Genomic DNA, 26,374 nt, shown 5'->3' on the forward strand with positions numbered 1-26,374 from the left:
AAAATGAGAAGCAGTTTGTAGTCTGAAATATGAAAAACACATTATAAAACTCTAATAATTTTTAAAGTAGGTTTTTCCTACAGAAAGGCACAGGTTAATAAAATAGTCAGAGCCAAAACAATGAAATAACACATTCAAATTAGTATGTAATAAAGGAAATGTCAAGTCAGGGAGGAAAAGGACATTATTCAATAAGTGGAATTGGAGGACTGAATAACAATTTGGGGAAAATAATGAAACCATAATGTAACTAGAAGAAATAAATAGAAATGCTCATACGGTATTAGGATGAGTTAAACTTTTTAAGCGTTACATTGAAAACAGTTCAAAACATAAAATATATGCATATCCTATTCCATATAAATGTTCTGTATATCAGGAAACAACACAAAGTCAAGATCAAGGTAATGGTAGAAAAAAAAACAACATGAAGATATTTAAAAGCAAATGGCAAAGAATATTAACCATACATGTTTTTAAATTCTTATCTATATAAAGGACACTTGCAAAGCATTAAAAGAAAGCTAATTAACCCCCCACCAGTTAAGCAAAGGACATACACTAAGAATGGATAAAAAGAAATATACATATCCAGGCCAGGCGCAGTGGCTCATGCCTGTAATCCCAGCACTTTGGGAGGCGGAGGCAGGTGGGTCATTTGCAGTCAGGAGTTCAAGATCAGCCTGACACCAATGGTGAAACCCGGCATCTACTAAAAACAAAAATTTGCCAGGTGTGGTGGCAGGAGTCTGTAATCCCAGCTACTTGAGAGGTTGAGGCAGGAGAATCACTTGAACCCAGGAAGTAGAGGCTGCAGTGAGCCAAGATCCCACCACTGCACTCCAGCCTGGGCAACAAAAGCGAAACTCCATCTCAAAAACAAAAAACAAAAAAAGAAAAGAAAAGAAGTACACGTATCCAATTTTTAAAAATATAAAAAAGATCAATCTTACCAGTAACCTAAGGAACATAAAATTATTTAATGAGTTACCACTTTTTACTCATAAAAATTGGAATATTTTTGAAAAATAATGTCTAGTATTGTCAAAGGTGCAAAGAAATCAGCATTAGAAATCCCTGCTTAGAGAAACAGCCTTTTGTGTAGTGATTTGAGAATGTAGATCAAACACCTTAAAGATATATTCTTCTTGACCCAGATGGTTAATTTCTGAAAATTTATTCTAGGAAATTATCAGGATTTGAGCAAATACATACAAGGTTGATTGCTAAGGTGCCGATTATAACAGCAAAATAAGCAAAAACTTACAATACTGAAGTTAATAGAGGATAACATTTGAACAAATTGTGGTATATTATTAAATTCATGTTTAACTGTGGTATAGTCATATATTGATACAATGGGAAAAATTGATGCTATTAAAAATCTTGATATAGAAAAATATGTCATGGAATATGGAATATAATTTATGACATTCATTTGACATCTTAAAGCAGATTTTTATGGGGTATCAACCCTGCATCAGGCACTGGCCTGGGGACAGTGCAGAAAGCAACCCAGTGATGCCCTTTGTCATGGAGTTTATATTCTAGCTGGAGAAGCTGACCATAGTTAAGACAAGTAAGTAAAATGTAGAATACATATTATGTTAGTTAGCCATGCTTTCTAAGGAGGAAAGAAATGAAAGAAGTTTATGGGAAGAAGTGTGTGAAATAGGCGGGGCGCAGTGGCTCACGCCTGTAATCCCAGCACTATGGGAGGCCAAGGTGGGTGATCATGAGGTCAGGATATTGAGACCATTCTGGCCAACATGGTGAAACCCCATCTCTACTAAAAATACAAAAATGAGCCACGCGTGGTGGCGTGCACCTGTAATCCCAGCTACTTGGGAGGCTGAGGCAGGAGAATCGCTTGAACTCAGGAGGCAGAGGTTGCAGTGAGCCGAGATCGCTCCACTGCACTCCAGCCTGTCAACAGAGGGAGACTCCGTCTCAAAAAAATGAATAAATCAAAAGTATGTTAAATGTTAAAGGGGTCCAAGAAGGTCTCGCTATGGAAGGGACTTTTGAATAAAGACCAGAAAGAAGTGAGGAACTGGGGAACAGCATTCCAAGTAGAAGGAACAGTGAGTAGAGAGGCCTTGAGCATGAGGTGAGCAGCGTGTGCACAGATTAGCAAAGGAAACCAGCCAAACGGGAGCAGAGGGAGTAAGAGGCGATGAGCTTAGGCAGTGATAGGGAAATAATGACTATCAAGCAGGGCCTTGTAGCTGATTATAAAGACATAGCTGGTACCCAGAGTGAAAGGCAAAGCCATACAGAGGCAACAACAGCCATGATCTACATAATACCCAGAAAGAAGAAGATTTGCACATGTGTGAAAGAGCAAGAGCAAGAGTAAAAACAAAACCTGAAAGGCAAACCTCTAAATATTAAAACGGTGATATTATCTGATTATGCAATTTTTTTTCTTTGTCCTTTATGAATTGTCTGAACATTCCACAGTAGGTGATACTTTTTTACTTTTAAAAAAGAAATCAAGTTTTGAAAAATAATTATTCAGAAAAGTAAACCCCTCATCCCACAGTTTTATAGGGTTAACAGATAAAAGGGGAGAGTGCGTGCTTTATGAGATAAGATCCCCTTTTGCTCTTTGGGAGGAAGCCCAGCCATGAATGGGGCAGATCCAGAGAGATGGCTCTAGCTGGCGCTGCCACCAGTGTGACCCACCTCACTAATCCGGGTCCCTCTGTTCAGCAGGTTCCCCTGTGGGTCCACTTACATGCCATGTGGACTTCCAAACAAGCTGCAACTCTGACAACAGCCGGGCCCTCCAAGTCACGGAAAAACACTGCTAAGGCATCAAGATGAATGTTTTCTGCCCAAGCCTACAAGCGCCTGTGGTTTTATATCTTTATCACCCCAAGTGCTACCTCAGGTCCTCAGTTCTGCAGAGAAGCCAATCAGAGACAGACACTTGTCCTCCAGTTTCCACTTCTATCTTTATCACTACAGCGTGGAAGAAAAGAAAAAGATTGGACCTTAAGAAAAGATATAAATTTAATGGAGGGCTTTATAGGGGAAAAAGATTTCAAATCTCAACTGGATTCATGATACTCAGAAAAGAAAGTCTGGATTCTCAAAATGTGGTACCCGGATCTGTAGCATCAGCATCACCTGAGAGCTTGCTGGAAATGCAAATGCCCAGGGCCCCTTGCCAGACCTGCTGCAACAGAAATATGGGGAAGGGATCAAGCCCTGCAAGAGAGTTGGCCCCATGCTAAAGAATGCCACAAAATCCACTGCAAGAGGTGTTTCCTTAGACTCTTCCTCCCTTTACTTAAGGTAGTCAGTTGGGCCAGGTGCAGTGGCTCATGCCTGTAATCCCAGCACTTTGGGAGGCCGAGGCAGGCAGATCACCTGAGGTCAGGAGTACAAGCGAGACCAGCCTGGCCAAGATGGTGAAACCCTGTCTCTACTAAAAATACAAAAATTAGCTGGGTGTGATGGTGCATGCCTGTAATCCCAGCTACTTGGGAGGCTGAGGCAGGACAATCGCTTGAACCCGGGAAGCAGAGGTTGTGGTGAACTGAGATCACGCCACTCACTGCACGTTGGCCTGGGCAACAGAACAAGACTGTCTCAAAAATAAATAAAAATAAGTAAGACAGAGTCAGTTGGGTTAGGGTCCAAATGTCTCATCCTCTAGCAGGAGATCTTCATTACTACTCTGTGCTCCATGGAGGTTTCTAAAAGCAAGTGTCCTTGAGATATCAACACTGACCTAGGCCCTTTTACTTTGCTAGCTGGTCAGACTGAGCTGGAGCTTTGTCATTAGCAATTTCTCCAGGAAGCCCGTGGGGATCACGTGGACCTGCCTTTTGTGCTCCTGTTCCCTGGACTGCTAGCATACCTATCACTGTGAAATTGTGTCACTGGAAACTTAATCTCTCTGGATATAAAACTCTGTCCTCCTGTGAAAAGTTCTGAGCACTTGATTTTAACAAGGAGAAGAGCTGTAACATGTTGTATCTCATCTATAATCCTGTAATTTTATCTTTGATTGCTCAGTAATACCATCTTTTCCCAGTAGGGTGAAATCATCCTTTCGCTTATTAAACCTTGCACACACTGAAGGCCCTTAAGTCCCAATTTGAAGGACCCAGACGGAAGGTATTCTGAGATTCCCACTCACCATTTAATAAGTAGTTGGTCTCTGATATAGATTGTACAAAAAGTTCAAAACAAATCACATATTTATTAGCTTTTCTGTGTTAGTTCTACCAAGAAATATCTTCTAATACAAAATATTCAAAATAAAGCATTCAGGCAGGGTACAGTGACTCACGCCTGTAATCCCAGCACTTTGGGAGGTCCAGGCAGGATGATTGCTCGAGGCCAGGAGTTTGAGACCAACCTTGGCAACACAGTGATACTCCATCTCCACAAAATAAAAATAAAAAATAATTTGCCGGGTGTGTTGGTGCACGCCTGTAGTCCCAGCTACTGGGTAGGCTGAGGTGAGAGGATCCCTTGAACCCAGGAGTTCAATGTTGCAGTGAGCTATAATTGTACCACTGCACTCCAGCCTGGATGACAGAGCAAGACTCTGTCTCTAAAAAAACAACAACAAAATTAATTTAAAATCATAACTAAATAAAAACAAAATAAAGCATTCAGTAAAAACTTAAAACTTCAAAGAATCTGTCAATAGAGACTTACTCTACTAAAGTTATTGTGACTCTGGATGGTGTTTCTTTTTATTTTTAATAAATTTTTAATTATGAATAATTTTAAGTTTACAGAAAGTACAGTAAGCTCCCATATACTGTTCTCTGTTTCCCCTCCTGTTAACATCTTACATAACTATGATACATTCATCAAAACTGAGAAATTAACTTTAATACCTTACTATTACCAAAACTCCAGACTTTACACAGATTTCACTAGGTTTTCCACTAATGTTCTTTTTCTGTTCTAGGATCCAATCCAGGATACCACATTGCATTTAGCATTTTGTTTTTCAGTTCTCATTTACTCCTTCCTGCCAACTTCTGGATTAGAACCTCATATAGATAGCCACTTATAAATAGCTGTTAATTAACTAACACAGCATCCTGCACTTCATAACTGGTAGCAATTCTGCCCTAAAAATAAAGCAATCCACAGGGCAGTGACCAGTCTGCGTCAGCAGTGTCACCAGCCTGCCGTGGAGGCTAGGCTGGCTCTACTCAGACCCCAGCATCCTCTTAGGTAGGCCTGGGTTAGAGAAAGAAATCTACTTTGGGCCCAAACGAACTGGACAATCTAGCCAAGCTTACTGATCCCATTCTTGAAGATAAAAGTAAGCCAGTTTATTCTGGGGGAAACTCCTTATAACAATACTTACAGGATGACTGGAGTGTCAAATGATTTAGGAAACCGCAGTTAAGATTTTTTTTTTTTTTTTTTGAGTTCCAGTCTATCCAAAGGCAACAGTAGAAAGACAGTCTGGGCAAAGGTGGAGGAAAAACAGAAATCACCCCATGACCGTTGGGTAGGATTCTCTGGAGAACAGCTACTGCACAATTACCTGCACACCCAGCCTCCTTCTTCCTTCCCTCATCCAGTTCCTCTCCATGACAGTGACACAGAGACACCCACAGAGAGAAAAGCAAGCAAAAAATTTGTAGCACAAAGTAAAATGTGCAAACAGCCCATCTAAACCATAGTTCTCATGCCAGCTCTACAGACATGGCTTCTGGGGGCACAAGATAATGACTTCTGAAGTGGAAGCAATTATCTCTCATACTCTTGTGGATTCAAGTTCCAATTTCTGATGACATTCTTCCTCTAAATTTCTGACATACATACACTTCCCAAGGTTCCCCTGTGGCACTGACCTGGAATCTCAGGAATTCTTAGAAATGAGAGGAAACTAAATGATCAAGTCCAACTCTTGGAGGCAACTTCAAAATACTGCTCACTCAGAGGAGAACCGGGTGGGGCCTAGAAATCAGCCTGAGGGCTCCCTCTAGATGCATTACCGCAAACTGATGTTTTCTTCTCTCTCTTTTGGTAATTAACAAGTTGACATATGAGTTGTTAAGACTTTGAGGCCAGGTGTGATGGCTCATGACTGTAACCCCAGCACTTTGGGAGGCCAAGGCGGGCGAATCACGAGGTCAGGAGTTCAAGACCAGCCTGGCCAACATAGTGAAACCCTGTCTCTACTAAAAATACAAAAAAAATTACCCAGGCATGGTGGCAGGCATCTGTAGTCCCAGCTACTTGGAGTCGGAGGTAGCAGTGAGCCAAGATCTCACCACTGCACTCCAGCCCCGGTGACACAGTGCACAGTGAGATTCTGTCTCAAAAAATAAATAAATAAATAAAATAAAAGACTTTAATGAAAGCAAGTTAGAGAAAGCAGGGAGAAGTACTCAACAACCGTGACTGACAGGCAGCAAGTTCATGGAGAAGGCACTCAAGGCCTTTTTTTTTTTCCTTTTTTTTTGAGACAGTCTCACTCTGCCACCCAGGATGGAGTGCAGTGGTGCAATCTCAACACACTGCAACCTCTGCCTCCTGGGTTCAAGCAATTCTCGTGCCTCAGGCTACAGAGCAGCAGGGGCTACAGGTGCCCACCACTACACCCTGCTAATTTTTGTATTTTTTTAGGTAGAGATGGGGTTTCACCATGTTGGACAGGCTGGTCTTCAACTCCTGACCTCAGGTGATCTGCCCGCCTCAGCCTCCCAAAGTGCTGGGATTACAGGTGTGAGCCATCGTGCCCGGCCCACTCAAGGCCATTTAATGTGCTTGCTCTCCCTGGAGGCAAAGGGCACAGATCCCACACTCCTCAGCAGCCCATGCTTCCCCAAGGTGAGTTCTGTCTGGATGTTAAGATCTGTAGACAATTCCACCGTGCTCTCTGCAGTAGGACCCAGCGATCATCTACATAATTCTCTGCCTCCCATGAACCTAGGTCGACAATGGACTTGCTTCTCCCTAATTGCAAAGTAATAATGAATGTCTGCAGCTGAACATTCCTATCAACTTTTGGGGCATGTTATGTAGTCTCAGAAATTTGTTTGAAAACATCAACATGGCTCCTCTCTTCGGTCCGTACGTCCAAAATGACAAAGAAAAGAAGGAACAACGGTCGTGCCAAAAAGGGCCGCGGCCATGTGCAGCCTATTCGCTGCACTAACTGTGCCCGATGCATGCCCAAGGACAAGGCCATTAAGAAATTCGTCATTCAAAACATAGTGGAGGCCGCAGAGGTCAGGGACATTTCTGAAGCGAGCGTATTTGATGCCTATGTGCTTTCCAAGCTGTATGTGAAGCTGCATTACTGTGTGAGTCGTGCAATTCACAGCAAAGTAGTCAGGAATCAATCTCATGAAGCCCGCAAGGACCGAACACCCCCTCCCCGATTTAGACCTGCGGGTGCTGCCCCACGTCCCCCACCAAAGCCCATGTAAGGAGCTGAGTCCTTAAAGACTGAGACAGACTCTTCTCTGGAGAAAAATAAAATGGAAATTGTACTTAAAAAAAAAAAAAAAAAAGAAAAGAAAACATCAACATGGTCATGATTCATGATCTAAATAAAAGCAATTACATTCAGGTGATTGTTGTCCCTATAGATCTTATTAATCAGCACTATTATTGAGTATGAATGTAAAGGGAATTAGCAGACCATTCAGAGTAAGTGTTCCCAACTTAATAAAATCTACACCTAGTTTTCTAGAACTCTTTATGGTGGCTCTGGATGAATACAGGTATTAGTCTGTGGTCAGAAGGACTTGCATTATGCCCTCCTCCTTGCTGTAACTGTCCATTTGAGTTACAGGACAAGGCAGACAGGAAGTGTGGCATCAATGCCCAGCTAGATCACAGGCCAGATAAAATATCAGCATGCCTGGGTAGAATCTTTTTTTTTTTTTTTGATATGGAGTCTTGCTCTGTCATCCAGGCTGGAGTGCAATGGCATGATCTCGGCTCATTGCAACCTCTGCCTTCTGGATTCAAGCAATTCTCCTGCCTCAGCCTCCCAAGTGGCTGAGATTACAGGTGCCCATCACCATGACTGGCTAATTTTTATATTCCTCTAGAGACAGGGTTTCACCACGTTACCCAGGCTGGTCTTGAACTCCTGACCCCAAGTAATCTGCCCGCCTCAGCCTCCCAAAGTGCTGGGATTACAGGCATGAGCCACCATGCCCAGCCCAGTAGGCTCTTTTAGAAGTCCCTGTTTCCTTTTAGCACAATCTGAGTAAGGTGGGAGGGAGGGAAGCGGGGGAAACAGAGGCTCGGAGGCAGAGTAGTCAATGTCATGAGAAAGCTATTTTTAAGCCTTAAGGTGACACTGAGGGTGGAGGTTGCCGACACCTTTTAGCTTTGTCTTGAAGCCAGGCCATGTGACTGTAATTTAGAGTGATTAGCTAGAAGCATCTTAGTAGGAAGGGAATTTGTATTTATAACCAGATAAGTACTGTATACAACTGGATCACACACATCTTGAAGCCACTTCCCCAGCTTTATTATGCTTGCAATGATTTTTTTGTAGACTCTCTGCATTTCTTTATAAAGAGCCCTAAGTGTGTCCTTAAGTAAATTGCCATCAAATATGATAAAGTCACATTCACATTACTCAAAAAGTCTAATATTCCTGCTCTTTTATCTTTGATGCATAAAAATAAAACTAATGAAATCCCAAAGGAAAAATCTGCACATACACCACCAACAAACACCCTCCCTGCTCACAGGCAGGAGGAGGAACCTGCGGGGATTGTAGTAGGCTGCACGAAGCACCTCCGGAATGGTGTGACTCTACCAACTCTACCGGCGGAAGGAGACAGAGGTGGAATCAGACACCGGGTGATAAGCGCTCACTTACATCTCCACCTGTGAGCGTCCACATACATACTCAGAAGTTAGTCCTCAGCATCACCAACATACCAATTCTCATCACAAGAATGGCTCATGTACAAGAAAAGGTTTTCCAAAGCATGTGAGGCCCCGTCCCTCAGGGACCATGACATTTCTTCCCACCTGATTGTAACCGGAATTGCGTCTTCACCTGGGGAGAAGACAGGATGTGAAAATGTCTTCTCAATGCAGTAACAGAGGTGTCACTTGTTTTAAAAGTGAGAAACTAACTAATGCTTAGAACTGTAAACCCCAGAGCATTGTTTGTGAATACCAAGGACCTAGAAGTCTCCTCAGGCAGGCCAGAGAGGGATAGGAGAATGAGCATCCACATTTAGAGCCCAAAATATGCCTTCTAATAGAAATCATACTATAAAGATTGGGTAGGGCTGGGCACGGTGGCTCACGCCTGTAATCCCAGCACTTTGGGAGGCCGAGGTCGGCAGATCACCTGAGGTCAGGAGTTTGACACCAGCCTGGCCAACATGGTGAAACCCCACCTCTATCAAAAATACAAAAATTAGCTGGGCATGTCGGCAGGCACCTGTAATCCCAGCTGCTGGGGAAGCTGAGGCAGGAGAATCAGGATACAGAGGTTGTGGTGAGCTGAGATCGCATCACTGCACTCCAGCCTGGGTGACAGAGCAAGATTACGTCTCAAAAAAGAAAAAAAAATTAAATTAAAAGAAAGCCAAAAGTTTCTTTTAATTCTCTAAATGAATTCTAAAATAAGGAAGATTGGTGGATCAGTTAGGAATCTAACCAGATTTTATATTATTCCTGTGGGGGAAAAGTGTTTCATACTCTAGGTAACATATTTATAAATCAACCACTGGAACACAATACATTTGTCCTCTGGTGACTAATGAGGAGGGCCAGGGGATAGATTTTTGCCCTTTGTCTTGGAGAAAGGTGCTGCTGGTGGAGAGGGGGACTGTGGCCCCTGCCCCTGTGTGGGTAGTGAGAGCCAGCAGAGAGCTGCCACTTCCTGAAAACGCCACATGTGAAAATGCATCCTGGTTCCACCCTCCTGAGTCCCTGTGTGCAAAATTGCCTCCCCAAGTCTTCCTGGTACACATCCCTTCACTTGCTCCCAGTTAAGGCTCTTCCCCAAAGATCCAGGTAAGCAACTCTGCTTAATATGTTAGGTTTCGTGCTTTTTGTTTTGGTTTTTTTTTTTTTTTCTCTTGTCATTTGGGCTTGCTCTTTCCTCTGCACTTAGATTTCTCTGCACAAAAGCCATTCCACAATGTTCTCATTGTTTTCAGTTCTCTGCCCAGCAAAGCAGCCCTGGGATAAGAACCACAAGGGGTAGTTGGACCTAATTCTGGGACCTTACTTGGTAATAAAATCCAAATCGGATGGGGAGAAAGGGATGGCAACACCATTGGATAAGCCAGATGTGGTCTCTATGGTGGACCACAGGCACATAGGAAGTCCAGATGTGAAATCATCCTCTAAGCTGTCAGATTTGGAGCTTATTGCCTTTTGCTCAGTAGTGTGCTCTGACAGCCTTGCAAAGAACGTTTGATTTTGTTTCAACCTGTTTTATAGATAAGTACATCATTGGACAATGTCTGAAGATGACATCTAGCCTTTCAGTGGTCTTACTCATACTTAGAGATATGTATTGATCATCTACTATATGCCAGGCATTGAGGAGACAATGATGAATAATTCCCATCTTCAGAAGCTTGTGGTGAAAGACAGAGAATGACACATCACTGGGTCAGTCAACCTCAGTACACTGTGATGGGATCTATAGTAGACAAGGGGAAGTGCAGAAGAGACAATAACTTTCCCTAAGAGCACTGGGGCCTTCACAGAGGAAGAAGGATTTGAACTGAGTCTTGAAGGATGCGTAGGACTTGACCAAGCCTATGTAAGATGTGGAGATGAGAAAGGAGATGGCACCATCTGGAAAAGGGAAAGAAATGCAGAGCAGGAGATGAAGTGGACAGGGAGGCGAGATCCAGGCTAAAAGAAGGTTCCAGACCTAGCTGGGATGATACCTTTAACTTCCCACGCTCCCTACAGAATATTTTTACTAACTGAAGGATTAGAACTCAGTATTATACTTCTCATTTAACCTGTCTGTATTTCCCACTAATAGTGCTAAAATTACTCCTTTTCCATCACTACATGACTTGCAAGTAAACCACTTTGCTATGGAACACCTGCCTAGTTAGTTGCAAACTGCGGGAAGTGCCATCAGGAGGGAAGTCATCAAGAATTCCTGGGCATTAGAGTTGTGCTTCCTGAGACACCTGTAAGTGTGTTTATTCCTGCTAAGTCATCTGGCATCAACTTAAAAGCAGAGGTTTTTCAATTAATTGTAAAGTGAAAGTGACAATCAGGCTGTGGGGAGTGACTAGATGAAAGAGTTAGAGGGATTCAGGTCTCCTCCATTCCCCAAAAGGCAGAAAGGACCTAATTAGAAACAAAGCTAATGTAACGTCTTTCCTGAGGGGCCTTCCTCGGGGGTGATTTCTTTTGTTCTATTTCATTTTCGTATGTGTTGGTATTAATCAGAGTCCACTAAAATGCAGGGTAGAAATGTCTCGAGATGGCATATATTCGTGTGAAACATGTATACTTCTATTTAGAATGGGCTTCAAAGAGTGGTTGCTTGAAAACAAAATTCTTAATCTAAGATGCACACACTTTGCGGATCCTCAGCAGTTGGCACAGAGGAATCAAGTGATTCGCTGGGATGCTTTCACTCTGGGGCTTATGTACACTAAAGATCTCCTTTAAAGTCATGATTTCCAGGAGGCTGAGGCAGGAGAATCACTTGAACCTGGGAGGCAGAGGTAGCAATGAGCCGAGATCGTGCCACTGCACTCCAGCCTGGTGACAGAGTGAGACTCTGCCTCAAAAAAAAGAAAAAAAGAAACAAACAGTCATGATTTCACGTCAGCCTACTTTCAGAGACAGCATTGCATTTAAAGAAACAGGGGAATGAGAAGTAAGAGATGGGCTTCGTAAAATTAATAATAGTATTCTAAACATGTGCTGTGCACATTTGCATAATTTTTATCATCAGACCAGCTAAGCCAGGATACTCCAATTTCCATTCTGCTTTTCCTATCTTACTTATTTCTCAACAGATACTCATTACTGGCATTTTCCTAAATCAATCTTACCTGATTTCCATTACCCCTTGTTGTTTTTGACAGAGGTTCATTAGATCTCAGAGTATGCTGGCTAAATGTGACAGGCTGGCACTTTCAGAAATAAAGACTATTCTATTTCCCTAATTAGAACAGCATCCTTGCACAGACTGCCCAGATGCACCTGCCTTTACACAAACTCTGAAGGCCGAACATGTTGCCTTTTTATTTGGTCAAAGATACTTTGTGTTAAAACAGACAGATTGGAGCAAACTTGGTTCAAATGCATTTTTCTCATTCATTTGGTGGCATCAAGATCATGGGCTTTTCTAGACAAATAGTTTCAAAGGAGTGTAGCCAACCATTGGTTATTCAGTAACTGATTAAGTAGAATGTCTATGATGTAAATCTCTTGTTCTCAATTTTCTCTCTGCTGATTTTGGCCTTTCCACCGCCTTACTGCAAAGTGGTTATTGTACCAGAGAGCAGATAATGCAAGAAAAAGGAGCGAAAATGGAGCCAGTTAAGTGATCTCATAGTTAGCTGTTCCGCGTTCCCATCAAACTTGATTATCTATAGTTGGATTGAATGTAATTTAGGTCAGAAGTCAGCAAACCGCACCACCAAACCATAGTCAGCAAACCCACAACCCAAACCTGGCCCACTGCCTGCTTTTTGTCAATATAGTTTTATTGGCACACAGCCATGCTCACTCACTTATGTATTCTCAATGGCTGCTTTTGTACTATAACAGCAGAGTTGAGGAGTGGCAACAGAAACAATATGGGCGGCAGAGTCTAAAATACTTTCTGGCTCTTCACAGAAGAACTTCACCAACTGTCTTGGGGGCTTTGGCTAATGTGTTCCGCTTCTTAGAGCATAGTTTGACTGAGGTAAAGGTCTCACATCCTCTAGTTCATAAGCCTGGATTTCATACTGGCCACATATAGGAACATTGTAAATGTTAAAACCACCCTAAGTCATCGGAGAGGTACAAGAAGATATTTTGGAAGGATGCTTTCAAGTACAAGAACAAGAAAACCCTAAATCAACTGGCTTGAGGAAATTATTTTCTCACACAACAAAGAGGGAGTTTAGCTCCAGAGTCCTTTTTGTTAGTGGTTTGGAAATCTGACAAACACTCAGGTTCTTTTTTATCTCTTTGGCTGCTACCTTTGGCCTGCCTGGTTTGCGCCTCTGGCTAACTTTCCATATAACCCTGTGATGGCTGCCAGAGTTCTCATCATCTCAGGCAGATACAACAGTGTCCACAAGCAACTGAACAATCATCTTTCCTCGTGTCTATTTTTAAGGTTGAGGAAAATCATTCCTGGAACTCCCACTCCCCACCTCAGCTGACTTCTGCATTTCAGTAGCCAGAATAGCACCACTGATCCGTGGATTAAACCAGTGACTGACAAGGAGGCAAAGGCCACAGCTTAATCCAACCACAATGCCACCCATAGGGCTAAGTGGATGTATTTCTCCTGTGAAGCTTATAGATTAGCTGAAATGAGTGGATACTTGAACAGAATTGGAGATCTGCCAGAAGGAAAAAGGAGAAGAGGGTGGATATTGAGTAGGCAACCAAGAATGTCGGCCATAGAGTGGCATGAATCCCATTTCCTTATCAGAAGAATAATTCAAAAGGTGTGTCCAATTAGTGATGAACAAGTTATAATCCGTGTATAAAGTATAGAACTTTTATATACAGTAGAGAACACCTTCTATTTTATAAATGAAACAATTTCATGAACTATCACTATGAACATTTTCTCTCTCTCGATCTTAAGAGGTTAAGACAAGATAAAAATTCCTTCAAGGTCTGAGATACAAAAACCGTTATTAATTCAAAACCTAAAATAAAAGAATGTTAAGTATTTGAATAATATTTTATTTATTTTTTATAAGCTGAATTTTTATGCAAAGAATATGAGCTAGTCTTTTAAAAATAACAAAATACCAAAAGTAAAAATAGGTAGTTATGGGATTAGTGCTAGGAAAATAAGGATAGAAAAATATTAAAGACAAGGGGAGCATGCAGAAACGCAAATCATATGTTTCTGGAGAGTTAAGAGCTTCCTAAGAATTACTCTCTGTGATTTGAAACAAGGAGAGAAACACATTAAGTTAGAAAACTGACAATGTCCTTAAGATAAAATTACAATAACGGTTTAGAGGAAGCATAGCTTTGGTTGATATTAAAACTTGAGATAAATTTCACTCACATTTCCTCATAAATATTATTCTTAGCATCAAGGTTTTAAAGTCTGATATATTAGTTAAAGTGATGCTAACTACTGAAACAAACAAACTTTAATACTTCAGTACCTTAACACAGTATACATTTTTTTCTTGTTCATGTAGCATCCTGTGCTGGTGGCAAAATGTTTCCATCTTGCGGGTCCATACCGCATTCAGCTACAACAGTTTCCCAATCTGAGCATCACTGGTATTTCAGAACACATGATGCTTTGTTGTGGAGGGCCATTGTGTGCCATTGTAGGATGTTGAGAAGCATCACTAACCACTACTAAGTAGACACCAGAAGCACACCAATCAAAAATGCCTCCTACTACTGCCAAATGTCTCCTGGGAGACAAAATTGCCTCTGGTTGAGAACCACTGAGTTAGAGGATGGGGAAAGAAAGAGTCGAGAAGGCACATCTGGTTTCATTAAAATGTAATTTACACATGCGCACACAAATGCTTGGATCTTAAGTGTTGAGTTCAATGAGTTTTGACAATTGTTACACCTGTGTAATAACCATTCAGAACAAGATGCCAACTTTTTTTTTTTTTTTTTTACCTAAAATGTTGCCTAGTGCTCATGTGTAGTCAACCCACCATTCCCCGCAGGCAACTACTTCCTTATTTTTCTCACCATAGACTAGTTTTGTCTATTACTGGACTCCAAACAAATGGAATTATACAATATGCGCTCTTTTGTGTTTGGCTCCTAGCACACAATGCTTTGAAACTTATCCATGTTTTGCCTGAATCAGTAGTTCTTTCCTTCCTATTGAACAGTATTCTAATGTGTGAATACACCATGAATTTGTTTCTTTGTTCAACTGTTTTACATTTTCTTTTTAAACAGTCTGACCTAAAAGCGATGCATTTCACTTCTGTTCACATTCCACGGGTGAGACTAGCATCATGATCCATCTAATTGTAAGGAGGGCTAGGAAATGATGTCTTTAATAGGGAAGACACTTGTCAGCAACAATTCTGTACTCTAGGAGGTAGGGTACAAATCTTTTCGAGGACAGTTAATTATCTCTGTCATATCAAGTATCCAAATGGAAGGTCTGTGTATTGTTCTATTCATGCTACATATATAGTACATTTTGAAATCCAGTCTAAAGCATTATTATTCATTTACACATTTTACTGTTAACCATGTTAAATAGCAAAGCAAAAATCATATTTCAAGTAGTTATCCACATGTTCTAAGTAGATACTAAATAATCAACCAATATCCAAAGCAACAAATGCTTTTTAGTTAGTGCATATTAGTGCTTTCTTTGTATATATAAATATATATTTTTTTTGAGGGAGGGAGCCTGGGGAGGGAGTCTCACCTTGTTGCCAGGCTGGAGTGCAGTGGTGCAATCTCAGCTCACTGTAATCTCCGCCTCCTGGATTCAAGTAAATGAATCTCCTGCCTCAGCCTTGGGAGTAGCTGGGACTACAGGCATGCACCACCACACCCAGCTAATTTTTGTATTTTTAGTAGAGACGGGGTTTCACCTTGTTGGCCAAGATGGTCTCAATTTCTTGACCTTGTCAATCTCCCGCCTGCCTTGGCCTCCCAAAGTGCTGGGATTACAGGCGTGAGCCACCCCGCATGACCATATATTTCTTTCTTGAAGCCTCAGTATTTAAAAAAACAAATTATTTGGCATTGATTAAAACATGGTTGATCAGGTATAAACAATATGTTTGAGTAACCGTAATTATGTTTAAAATCTGCAGACCTGTGATTCACAGAAGGCTTCGTTTGGATTTCATATGTGAGTACATTATGTTTTAATCTAAACTAAAAAGAAAACAGATAATCCATAATAATAGAAATGTAAATGAAACATTTATCACAATTATCCATGAATGGAAGCCCATAGTCATGAATTCATGAATATTTTTACAGTAAAATTTTTCCCAGTCCCTTTAAATGGCTGGCTCCCTAAAAACACATTGTGAAAACAGTTATCTTTCTTGCTTGAATAATGCTGAAAGATGAAAGAGACTAGCATTCTTTGCTTTACTTTTACTAATAATTTCACATATATAAGAACACAATACAAATACATAACAGGAAAACTGTGATTAAAGATGAATTGATTTAAATCTATCCCTCATTTGGAAATATGAGCATGTCTGCTGGGATTCCAACATATAAAAATAGAAATGTTATTTATAAATGTGCATGAATGTGCCATCATATGATGATCCTTTTTTGCCTAATCTAACACATTCACAATACTTTATTCCTCTAAAATACTTAATTTGTACTCATTCTATATTCTGTGTATGTGGGTTCTTAAGAGTGTTCCCAACCTGTGTTCCCCCGAAGGATTCAGACCTAAGTGTGTGTCTGAGTGGGATTGACACAGCCTGGTGGGGATCTCAGAAGGCTCTAAGGAAACCCTAGGGAAACAACCCCCCTCAAAGAAGTGCAAACAAATCTGACTCAAAGAAAAAGAATCCAAGAAAGGATTCTGGGAAAATCATGGAAGTAGGAAATTCCGGGAATGTTTCCCCATCTAGATAGCAGTCACACTCATAAACTCTATCTAATGTAACTGTTTTGGAACTCTGGAGTCCATTGTAGGCTTGCAACTTCCAAGGGAAGGCTTGAACAGGAAATTGCAGTGAATTTCAGTCCATTTCAGCTCCTTGTACAGTAGCAGCTACTCGTCTCCCAGCCACAGCCCCATAGCAGGCTGCTGTGTATGGGTTCCTGGAGTAATGTACACATAGCTGCAGGAGCCAGGGTGGGCAAAAAGAATCCTGGCCTTCAAATATCAGGGATCTGCACCCTAATCACTGATCACTGCTTCTGATCACAGAGGTGCAAGGAGCTGGGGAGACACTATTGTTGCACCTCCCCATTTGTTGCAAGCCCCACCTCCCCTGGCTGGAGTGAGTTCCAGTGGATTTATAGGACTGGTACCTATTCCTTTCCCCTTTATTTTTCTCTTTTGGGAGCCAGACAGGAAACACTGGAACATTCCAAAGTAACTGCATATGAGGGGGGGGGGGAATTAGAAAATGACTGCATATGCCCAGTAAAAGGCACAGGCTCAGAAAAGACCTGAGAAGACTTTAAATTCATACTTCAGGTTGATACTCGGCACAGAGACGGTCTACAATGATGAGAGAGAGAGAGAGAGAGAGAAACAATAACAAGAAACAGCAAACCCAAGGGACAAAGGAGAATCATTTCCAGAGTTACTACATTATTAGACTCAAATTATCAACAAAAAGAAAAAAAAAATCACAAGACATACAAAGAAACAGAGAAGTACATTCCATTGAAAGGAAGAACAGTAAATCAGCAGAAACTGCCCCTGAAGAGCACCTGATGGCAAATCTACGAGATAAACACTTGAAAACAGCTGTCTTAAAGACGATCAGAGACTCCAGGGAAGACACGGAAAAGTTCAAGAAAATGATTTATGAATAAAGTTGAAATAACAGTAAGGATTGGAGATATTTGTACACACGCATTCACAGCAGCTTTACTCACAACAGCTAACAGGTGGAAGCAATTCAGTGTCCATGGATGGACAATTGGATAAACAAAATGTGATGTATACATAAAATGGAATATTATTTAGTCTTTAAAAAGAAGGAAATTCTGACAAATGCTGCAACATGGATGAAACTTGTGGACATTATGCTAAGTGCAACAAGTCACTCATGAAAAGGCAAATACTGTGTGATTCCACTTATATGAGGTACCTATGGGAGTCAGAGGCAGGAAGTAGAATGGTAATCGCCAGGGGCTGGGAGAAGGGGAATCAGGGAGTTATTGTTTAGTGGGTATAGAGTTTCAGTTTTACAAGATGGAGAGAGTTCTAGAGACGGACAGTGGTGATGTTTGCACAACGCTGTGAATGTATTTACTACCAATGAACTGTATGCTTAAAATGCCTAAGATGGTAAATTTTATGTATACATATTTTAGCTCAATTTTTAAAAATTGGGAAAAAAAGAAAAAAGACAAAGGGATCTTAGAAGAGTGCCTACAACAGGAAGGTCAGACCCTGCAGCAGGTACTGGGAGGCAGCCAGCTCCAACAAGCAAAAGATGCCAGCCCAGGCACACACTTGGCACCAGACAGAGCTGGAGCCGGTATAATGAGGCGCCAGGGCCCACAGCCTTAGGAGCCCGAGCAGAAAAGAGGCATCTGGCATCTGTACAGTTGGGCAGCAGGGAGCAGGGCCCAAGCCATTGGGCTGGATTCATATCCAGGACTCTTCTTCCTGGCAGGAACAAGCACCTGCTCCAGAGTGGCAGCTAAATTGCCAAGATGCCACAGGGGTAGAGGAGGAAGGACGGTCTATAGCTATCCAAAATATCCACAGGTCCATGAGGGCAGGGTAAGCTTTGGAGCAAGCATGACTGATACTGGTGTCCAGGGTTATGGGGTAGGCCTTCATCATCTCTTCCCAAAAAGGCCCTGAGGCCTGGATGCCCCAGTGGCCTCAGCTGTGGGAAGAGGAAGAAGACAGACACCGGAAACCAGGGACATCTGGCAGACTTGGGCTAAGCAAGACCTCCATTTTTTTTTTTTTTTTGAGTTGGGGGTCTAGCACTGTTGCTCAGGCTGGAATGCAGTGGCATGATCATAGCTTACTGCATCTTCAAACTCCTGAGCTCAAGTGATCCTCTCACCTCACCCTGCCAAGTGTCTGGGATGACAGGCACACACCACCACACCAAGCTAATTTTTTATTTTCATTTTCGTAGAGGCCTTGCTATGTTGCCCAGGTTGGTCTTGAACTCCTGGCCTCAAGCAATCCTGCCTCCTAAGTAGCTGGGCTTACAAGCAAAACCCAACATGCTTGGCTGACCTCCGTACTTTTAACTTAAAAATCTGAGCATAGTTAAAGGGAGTTGACATCCTTTTTTAAGAGCCCCGAATTCATCTTATAATTCATTCATCAGACAATTATAGCAGGGGATTCAGTGGGTAGAATAGACCCATTCTTGGTCTTTCATTAAGTTTGTCATTGTCTTTGCAAAAATCAAAACTCTGGTATATTTCATTTCCAAGCTTAAAATGCCTTGAAACTCTATTATGTTCTACATTTTAAAAAGTCAGAGAGAGATTAACTGCATCTAATTTGCAATGCATGCCTAGTCACAATGTTAATTCACAGGACTCGTGTTAATATTATTATATACTTCAAAGTGAATCTTGTCTATTCTACAGAATTAACTAGAGCTGTTTGGGGGCCTGTTAACAAGTTGCTGAAATGCAGAAGCTTTTGGATTTGTTGAGCAGTCATAACCTATTACAAGTTGTGTCAAGACAATTTCAGGGACAGGCCACCGAGAATCGCTGTTCTTGGTGGAGCCTTAGGCACTGCTTTCAGATTTCATTAAGAATGACATATACAGGGATTCCAGATAACTATTACAGGTGGGCTCCTGTTTAAGAAATATTAGTTGTGAAAGGCAGCCTTAGAACAGGTCTAAATTAGCAGGAATAAAGAGTTTTCTATTTACTCAACAACTCTGGTTTATTCATTCAACAAATGTTTCCTGAGTCTCGCCATGAATCTCCACAGTATTCCAGGAATACTCTGAGTAAGACACATCTTGCCCTGAAGGAGTTGACACCTTGAAGGTAGATATTAATAATTAGCTAATCCAGAGGTGATATGTAAAAACAAAATACTATGAACACTAAAATGATGGAAACACTATTTCCAGCAAGAAATTCAAGGAGAGTTCCACAAGAAAGGTAGTTCCTAAGTGAGACTCAAAGATAGCAGGATTTTAGCCATTAGTGGTTGCAAGTAGGAAAGATGAACAATGCTTAAAAGAATGAGGACAACAAGCTACAAGGCATGCACTGGACATGGCAAAGTTATTTCTCAATAGGCACACGTTTGGCATTTTAGATGGGACTAGTCTTAGTTATGAAGTGTTGCTCTGCAAATTGCAGGACATTTGGCATGGCTGGCCTCTCCTGCTAAGTACCTGTAACGCCCCACTGCAACAATAAAAAACACCCTGGCACATTCTTAAATGGCCCGAAGAGGAGTTACTAGCCCTAGTTTTAAGATGCAGTGTGTGAAATGTGCAATGTATTACTGGCATCTGCGTGTGAACCACAATCGACTTTGTGAGACTCTACAAAATAAAAGAAAACAAAGTCTGGAAGATTTAGGTGTAAACTTAGACGATTTCCTTGTGAAGAGAGTGCTCTGTGTCCTAGGTGAAAGATTCTGGAGATGGAAAAATATGACATAGCAGGGACAGAGAGAGTAGAAGTAGCCTGTAGGCATGCTCTAACATTCTGGAAGACCCTGGTAATCACCCCGTCTCTCATTAGAAAACATTCACCAGTCTGTTCTCCCAGCTCTCTATAGAAACCATCCCCAGGTTTAAAATGAATGTCAAAGGGAAAGTAGGAGTCACCTTACATTTAACAGCAACTATTCCAGAACACCACCATCCCATAACATAACTTCAGGCTGTTTTCAAGGTTACTGGAGGCCAACCTTGAAAATCTCCTAACAAAAAAATTATATTATTGGAATTGTTCAAAATTTAAAAAATCTCTAAAGACATTAATGTAGAAATTAAATATTTCACAATAATGCCCTCTTGCTTGAAATATAATAAAATTAGAATCTACTGAGACCAAAAGATTACTGTTGAGTTTGATGTTTGCTATTTCAAACTCTTTGTTGGGGGAACGCCTATGTCTAGATGACTAAAATGGCTGCTGTGAGACACAGCTGACTCAGCTTTTTACTGACTGAGCATGTGACAGTTTGAATTGCCCACCAAATCTGATGCTGTAGGCAGAAACTCTGCCTTATCTTTGCTCAGAACTCCAATTTAATATATAAATATATAAAATATATATATAACACATAAAATCAAAACAGTCAACTTGTATAAATGAAGCAATAAGGAGGAATCTTTGGTGGCAATAAATTTGCAAATTAAGACATGAGATACCCACCATTTAAGCACAGTGCTTAGCATATATTTGGAGTTTAATAAGTATTTGTTGAATAAAGGAATAAATGACATGACTTTAGTCACATAGGAAATTTAAATTATATTATACTCAATATTTTCTCTTTATAGGACAAGATAACATTCTGTATGTTTTGTAAGGATTTCCATCCTTATAAAATGAGCACTATTCAGTTTTTGTGCTCATAGAGTCATAGCCAGTTATGTGAAACATATACTTATTTAGAATAGTCCATTTTCAGACAGTGCCAGATTTTTTAAAAAGCATTACTAAAATAAAGGATACAAGTTAGAAACTGGATGTAAAAAATATTTGAGAGCTGGTTTCAGGAATTTAACCCATCGTAAAGCCTGAGGAAACTGGTTTTATGTTATAGCCACTTTTTCAACTCTCCTCCCAGAAGGGACATTCTTATAGCCGGCAATCACAATTTGCTAAGCATGGTGTTCAGTGTTTTCGATAGTTTCTGTAAAGCAGTGAGTTCAGAGTCTCACTATTAAGACACTGTAAACAAACACATATGGACGTTTAACTGCAGGACCCAACACAACACTCAGAGTCCCAGAACAGCATGTCTGGATGGGCACTTGGGAAGCATCTTCCTTTTCCAGAGAAAGAAACAGGCATGGGGAGTGGGAGTGACTTGTCCCAGGGCACACAGTAAATTGATAGCTGAGATGAAGCTGGAAATTAGATCTTTCAAATTCAGTCTTCTTAGAAGCTAAGAATCCAAGATGGATTACTTAGGAACACAGATAAGACAAGTAAAAGTCTCAGTAGATGTAGTAATGCCACAGTGCAGAGCAGGAGAAACACTGTATAAAGTCCACCGATGCTATTCAGACCTACAGCCCATCAGCAGGGATCAGGAAAACTCTGCCCAACCTCACCTGATCTCCTAGGAATATTTCAACTACAATGGCCTCAGGAGCACAGAGAAGGAAAACCACCAAAAGAATCCATTTTGTTGACTGGGGGCCTGAGTCCAGGCAAACACATCAAGCTGGTAAAAATGACCACAGCTCCTCTAACCTTTCCTGACTGCTGCAAACAGCTCACCAGGAAAATGCACAGGAGGTGGAGGAGGGACCCTTTTGGCCACATTCTACCAATATCAAGGAGTAAACATCAGACAGGCAATGGCGGATATTACCCAGAACCCTTGCTTTCCTGGAAGGCTATTTTTATATCTTTCAGCAGTAAGGTCTAGCCGACAGTCTCAAGTGGCATCTCATGATCCTCATTCATTCAGTGAATATTTACAGAACATCCACTGTAAGAAAAGTACCGTATAAGCACTTGGAGGTACAAAATGAAGAGGCATCATGGCTGCCCAGGAGGCACGCAGAGCCAAAGTAAAGAAAGCAGAAAAAACAGTCACCAAAATTGTTGGAAGCATGGTACGAGTACATAACAAAAGGAGTTAAGGGAGGCAGTCCACAAGAATAGGGAGTGATTGGAGGTAATAGTATGAGCAGAGGAAGGCTCGTGAAGTAATGGGTTTTGCAATTGAGAACAGTCCTCCGGCAGTCTTTGTGGATGGGCAGGAGTGAAGCAAAGCAGGACAGGAAAATGAGTGAGGGGTGGGTGGAGGAAACAGAGATGAGGGGCTAAGCAGCTAACAACAGAGAGGAGGTACTCATGGACTGAAAATAGGGGTAAAAATGGGAATGACTCCAACCTACCTAGCTGGGCAGGCTCATTGATCAAGATCAGAAATATAGGGAATAGAGGTAGCTCTGACTGGACATAAGCAGTGCCTAAGCAACTTCCAGATGGAAAGATCTATAAAGCATTTGGGCACAGAGGTCTAGAAGTAAGCAGGAGGTCTGAAGGTCAACAGGCAAGGTAGTGATTGAAGCCACTGCAGCAAATAAAACAACACAGAGAGCGCATTTAGAGCAGGTTTGTCCAACCCGTGGCCCAGGACAGCTTTGAATGTGGCCCAACACAAATTTGTAAACTTTCTTAAAACACTATGAGATTTTTTTTTTTGCGATTTTTAAAAATCTCATCAGCTATCTTTAGTGTTAGTGTATTTTATGTGTGGTCCAAGACAATTCTTTTTCTTCCAGTGTGACCCAAGGAAACCAAAAGATTGGACACCCCCGATTTAAGGAGAGGAGGGATGGGAGGCAAGGATGAGATCTCTAGGTGGATCAGAATTTCAAAGAACAATGGAAGGCAAGCCAGCCACGGAGAATGAAGTGGTCAGAAATAGAAGGAAAAGGAGGAGGAAGAAAAGTCATCGAATCCAAGAAGAAAAAAATTAAGTGTTTTTTAAAATAATACATGAATAGTTGTTGGTGTCGTATGCTCAGAGCAGGTGAGAAAAGAACTAAAATGGCCTGTTGGCAAGGTCATTAGCAAGTCATCAGTAACCTTGGCCAATGTTTCAGAGGTGCCCATAGCTATGTGAGCAGGAGGTAAATGAGATGAGAAGCCTGCATAAACTTGCTCAAGGAGAGGAAGTGGAGTTGAGAGGAGGTCTAATTATGTATACATATAGTGGAAAATGGCATAAAATATCAGATCTGAATTTTCAAACCATATGAGGCAAGATATTTAATCTGTCTTATCCTTTGCTTTTTTTTTTTTTTTTTAATGAAGAGAATAATAGTACCTACATCAAAGAGTTCCATGAAGCAATGCATGGGAAGCATTGAGCCTAGAGTCTGGTCCACTGCAGGCACTTGGTCATGTTAGTGATTAATATGACTGCCATTGCTCCTATTACAGCTAAGACATTGAGGATGCTGGCAAAAGACTGGTCTAAAGGAGAGCAGCAAAAAGAGAAGCAAAGAGGTCAGTATTGGATGGTTTGGAAAGAAAAGCAGGAAGGAATGGGAGATATGGATGAGGTAAAGAGAACGAGTCCCAAGAATCAGGAGTTAGAGAATTAGATGAGTAGGAGGTTCTGATTAGAAGTTTATATATTGCATATTAATACAGAAGAGGTACCAGGTGTTAACAAAGGAATAAGACTCTGGAACTGGGGAGTTGGATTACAATGGAGAAAAGAGAATTCATGCATTATTAAGAAACAAATATTTCTTGAGAAAATGACTCTGCTTTGTTTGGGAAGCTGGAGACATGCCTTGAACAAAGTTCAGACTCTGCCACAGAGCTCTGAGGTTAGAAGGCGGGACAGCTTGTCCCCATGGGAGGTGAAAGTTGTGCAAGGCGGTGGCTGGACAGCAGGAAGGCTATTAACTCAGGGATCAAAGAACATAAAGGCTAAAACCACAGATTACAGCAAAAGGAGAACTATCAGGATGATATCTGTGGATAAAATGAATCTCGGAGTACAGGGGTACAGGGGATGGTTTTGCACTGAGTAAAACCATTCAAGAAGCAAGGAAGATGTAGGAATGTGCTAACACTGCCTGGAGTCCCCACAGCAAAGGGCAGCCAGTAGCTTCCACTCCTACAGATGGTGGCAGGAAAGTCCTTGCGTGAGGAGAGGGAACCAAGTGTTCAGTTACGGAGAGGAGGTGGAGGATGCACTCTTTGAAAAGGTTGAGTATAAAAGGCTGTGGCCCCTGTCGACATTTAATCCATTAGACACGGACACAAGCGTCTAAGGTGCTTTCCAGAACCTGTGAAACAGACTTTAAAAAAATGGCCCCAAAATATGAAAAGAAAATCACAAAAATTGCTATTGCTAAATGTTTAATTAAATGTACACAAAACGTATCATGTATCAACATCATTAATTGTGAAATTTAGTGCTCATAAAAATTTCATTACATTTAGAAAACAATTTGTATGTTAGATTTTCCCACTTTACTAGAACCCCTGAGTAAGCACACTGGTTGTCAAGAAATTGCATTCAGTTGTAAATTAAATTAGTTTCTCAAAACCAAGGATTTAAAAAACAAAATTAGAATAATTTTTTCAAGTTTTTATAATGAAAATGTATTTAATGTGGAATGTGGGTGGATGTTAATACATTTGATACAGCATTTGAGAAGCTTCCAGGAGCCTCCAAAAAGCTCTTCACTCAGTCACATGGGTAGAACTAAGGAGAAAGAATACCCAAAAGGAGTCCCAGCAACAGAAGAAACCTTAGCTTCTCATCAAGGAGCAAATTAGAACCTTCTTGTAACTTTAACACTGTCTCCGGCTGAGGGATTCTTAACCTGTGGATGCCTTGGATGCCCTTAGCAGCCTGTTGAAGCCTAAAGACCCCTTTTCAATATAACATTTTTTTTGAAATCTCCCCCTCCTGAGAGAAGATAATATTAAAGTGTGTAAGACATTGATAGTAGATGACAAACTTGATTCTGAAAATTCTTTAATTTGGGATTGTTTAAGGTAATACAGTGATCTATTTGAGTTCCAGCAGTACAACTGACATAGGAAGAAAAGAAGTGACATGAGCTACTTACTCACTATGTGCCCACTTAACCCCTTTACCTATCAGGGTTTGTTTGTTTGTTTGTTTTACTTTAAGTTCTGGGACATATGTGCAGAATGTGCAGGTTTGTTACAAAGGTATACATGTGCCATGGTGGTTTGCTTCACCCATCAACCTGTTATCTAGGTTTTAAGCCCAGCATGCATTAGGTGTTTGTCCTAATGCTCTCCCTCCCTTTGCCTCCCACCCGCCAACAGGCCCGTGTGTGATGTTCCCCTCCCTGTGTCCATGTGTTCTCATTGTTTAACTCCCACTTATGAATGAGAACTTGTGGTGCTTGGTTTTCTCTTCCTGTGTTAGTTTCTTTATCCAGTCTACTATTGATGGGCATTTGGGTTGGTTCCACGTCTTTGCTATTTCAAATAGTGCTGCAATAAATATCCGTGTGCATGTGTCTTTATAGTAGAATGATTTATAATCCTTTGGGTATACACTCAGTAATGGCATTGCTGGGTCAAAGGGTATATCTGGTATTTCTTGAGGAATTGCCACACCATCTTCCACAATGGTTGAACTAATTTACACTCCCACCAACATAATGAAAGCGTTCCTATTTCTCCATATCATCTCCAGCATCTGTTGTTTCCTGCCTTTTTAATGATCGCCATTCTAACTGACCTGAGATGGTATCTCATTGTGGTTTTGATTTGCACAAAATAATATTTTAAATACATAAAGCAAAATGCACAGGATCACGATCTATTGAAATGCAATCAACAAAATATGTAATGCTTGTGTGAT

General features: G+C 41.1%; 1 protein-coding gene and 1 pseudogene across 11 annotated transcripts in view; one reads left to right on the plus strand and one right to left on the minus strand.

The window, feature by feature from the left end:
* The window catches only part of ZMAT4 (zinc finger matrin-type 4), a 372,370-nt gene that overhangs the window by 180,686 nt on the left and 165,310 nt on the right, over window positions 1-26,374 (minus strand). The window lies entirely within an intron of this gene.
* LOC102130015 (small ribosomal subunit protein eS26 pseudogene) lies at window positions 7,052-7,518 on the plus strand (annotated as a pseudogene).

The sequence above is a fragment of the Macaca fascicularis genome, chromosome 8 (genome assembly GCF_037993035.2).
Source record: "Macaca fascicularis isolate 582-1 chromosome 8, T2T-MFA8v1.1".
Lineage (NCBI taxonomy): Eukaryota > Metazoa > Chordata > Mammalia > Primates > Cercopithecidae > Macaca > Macaca fascicularis.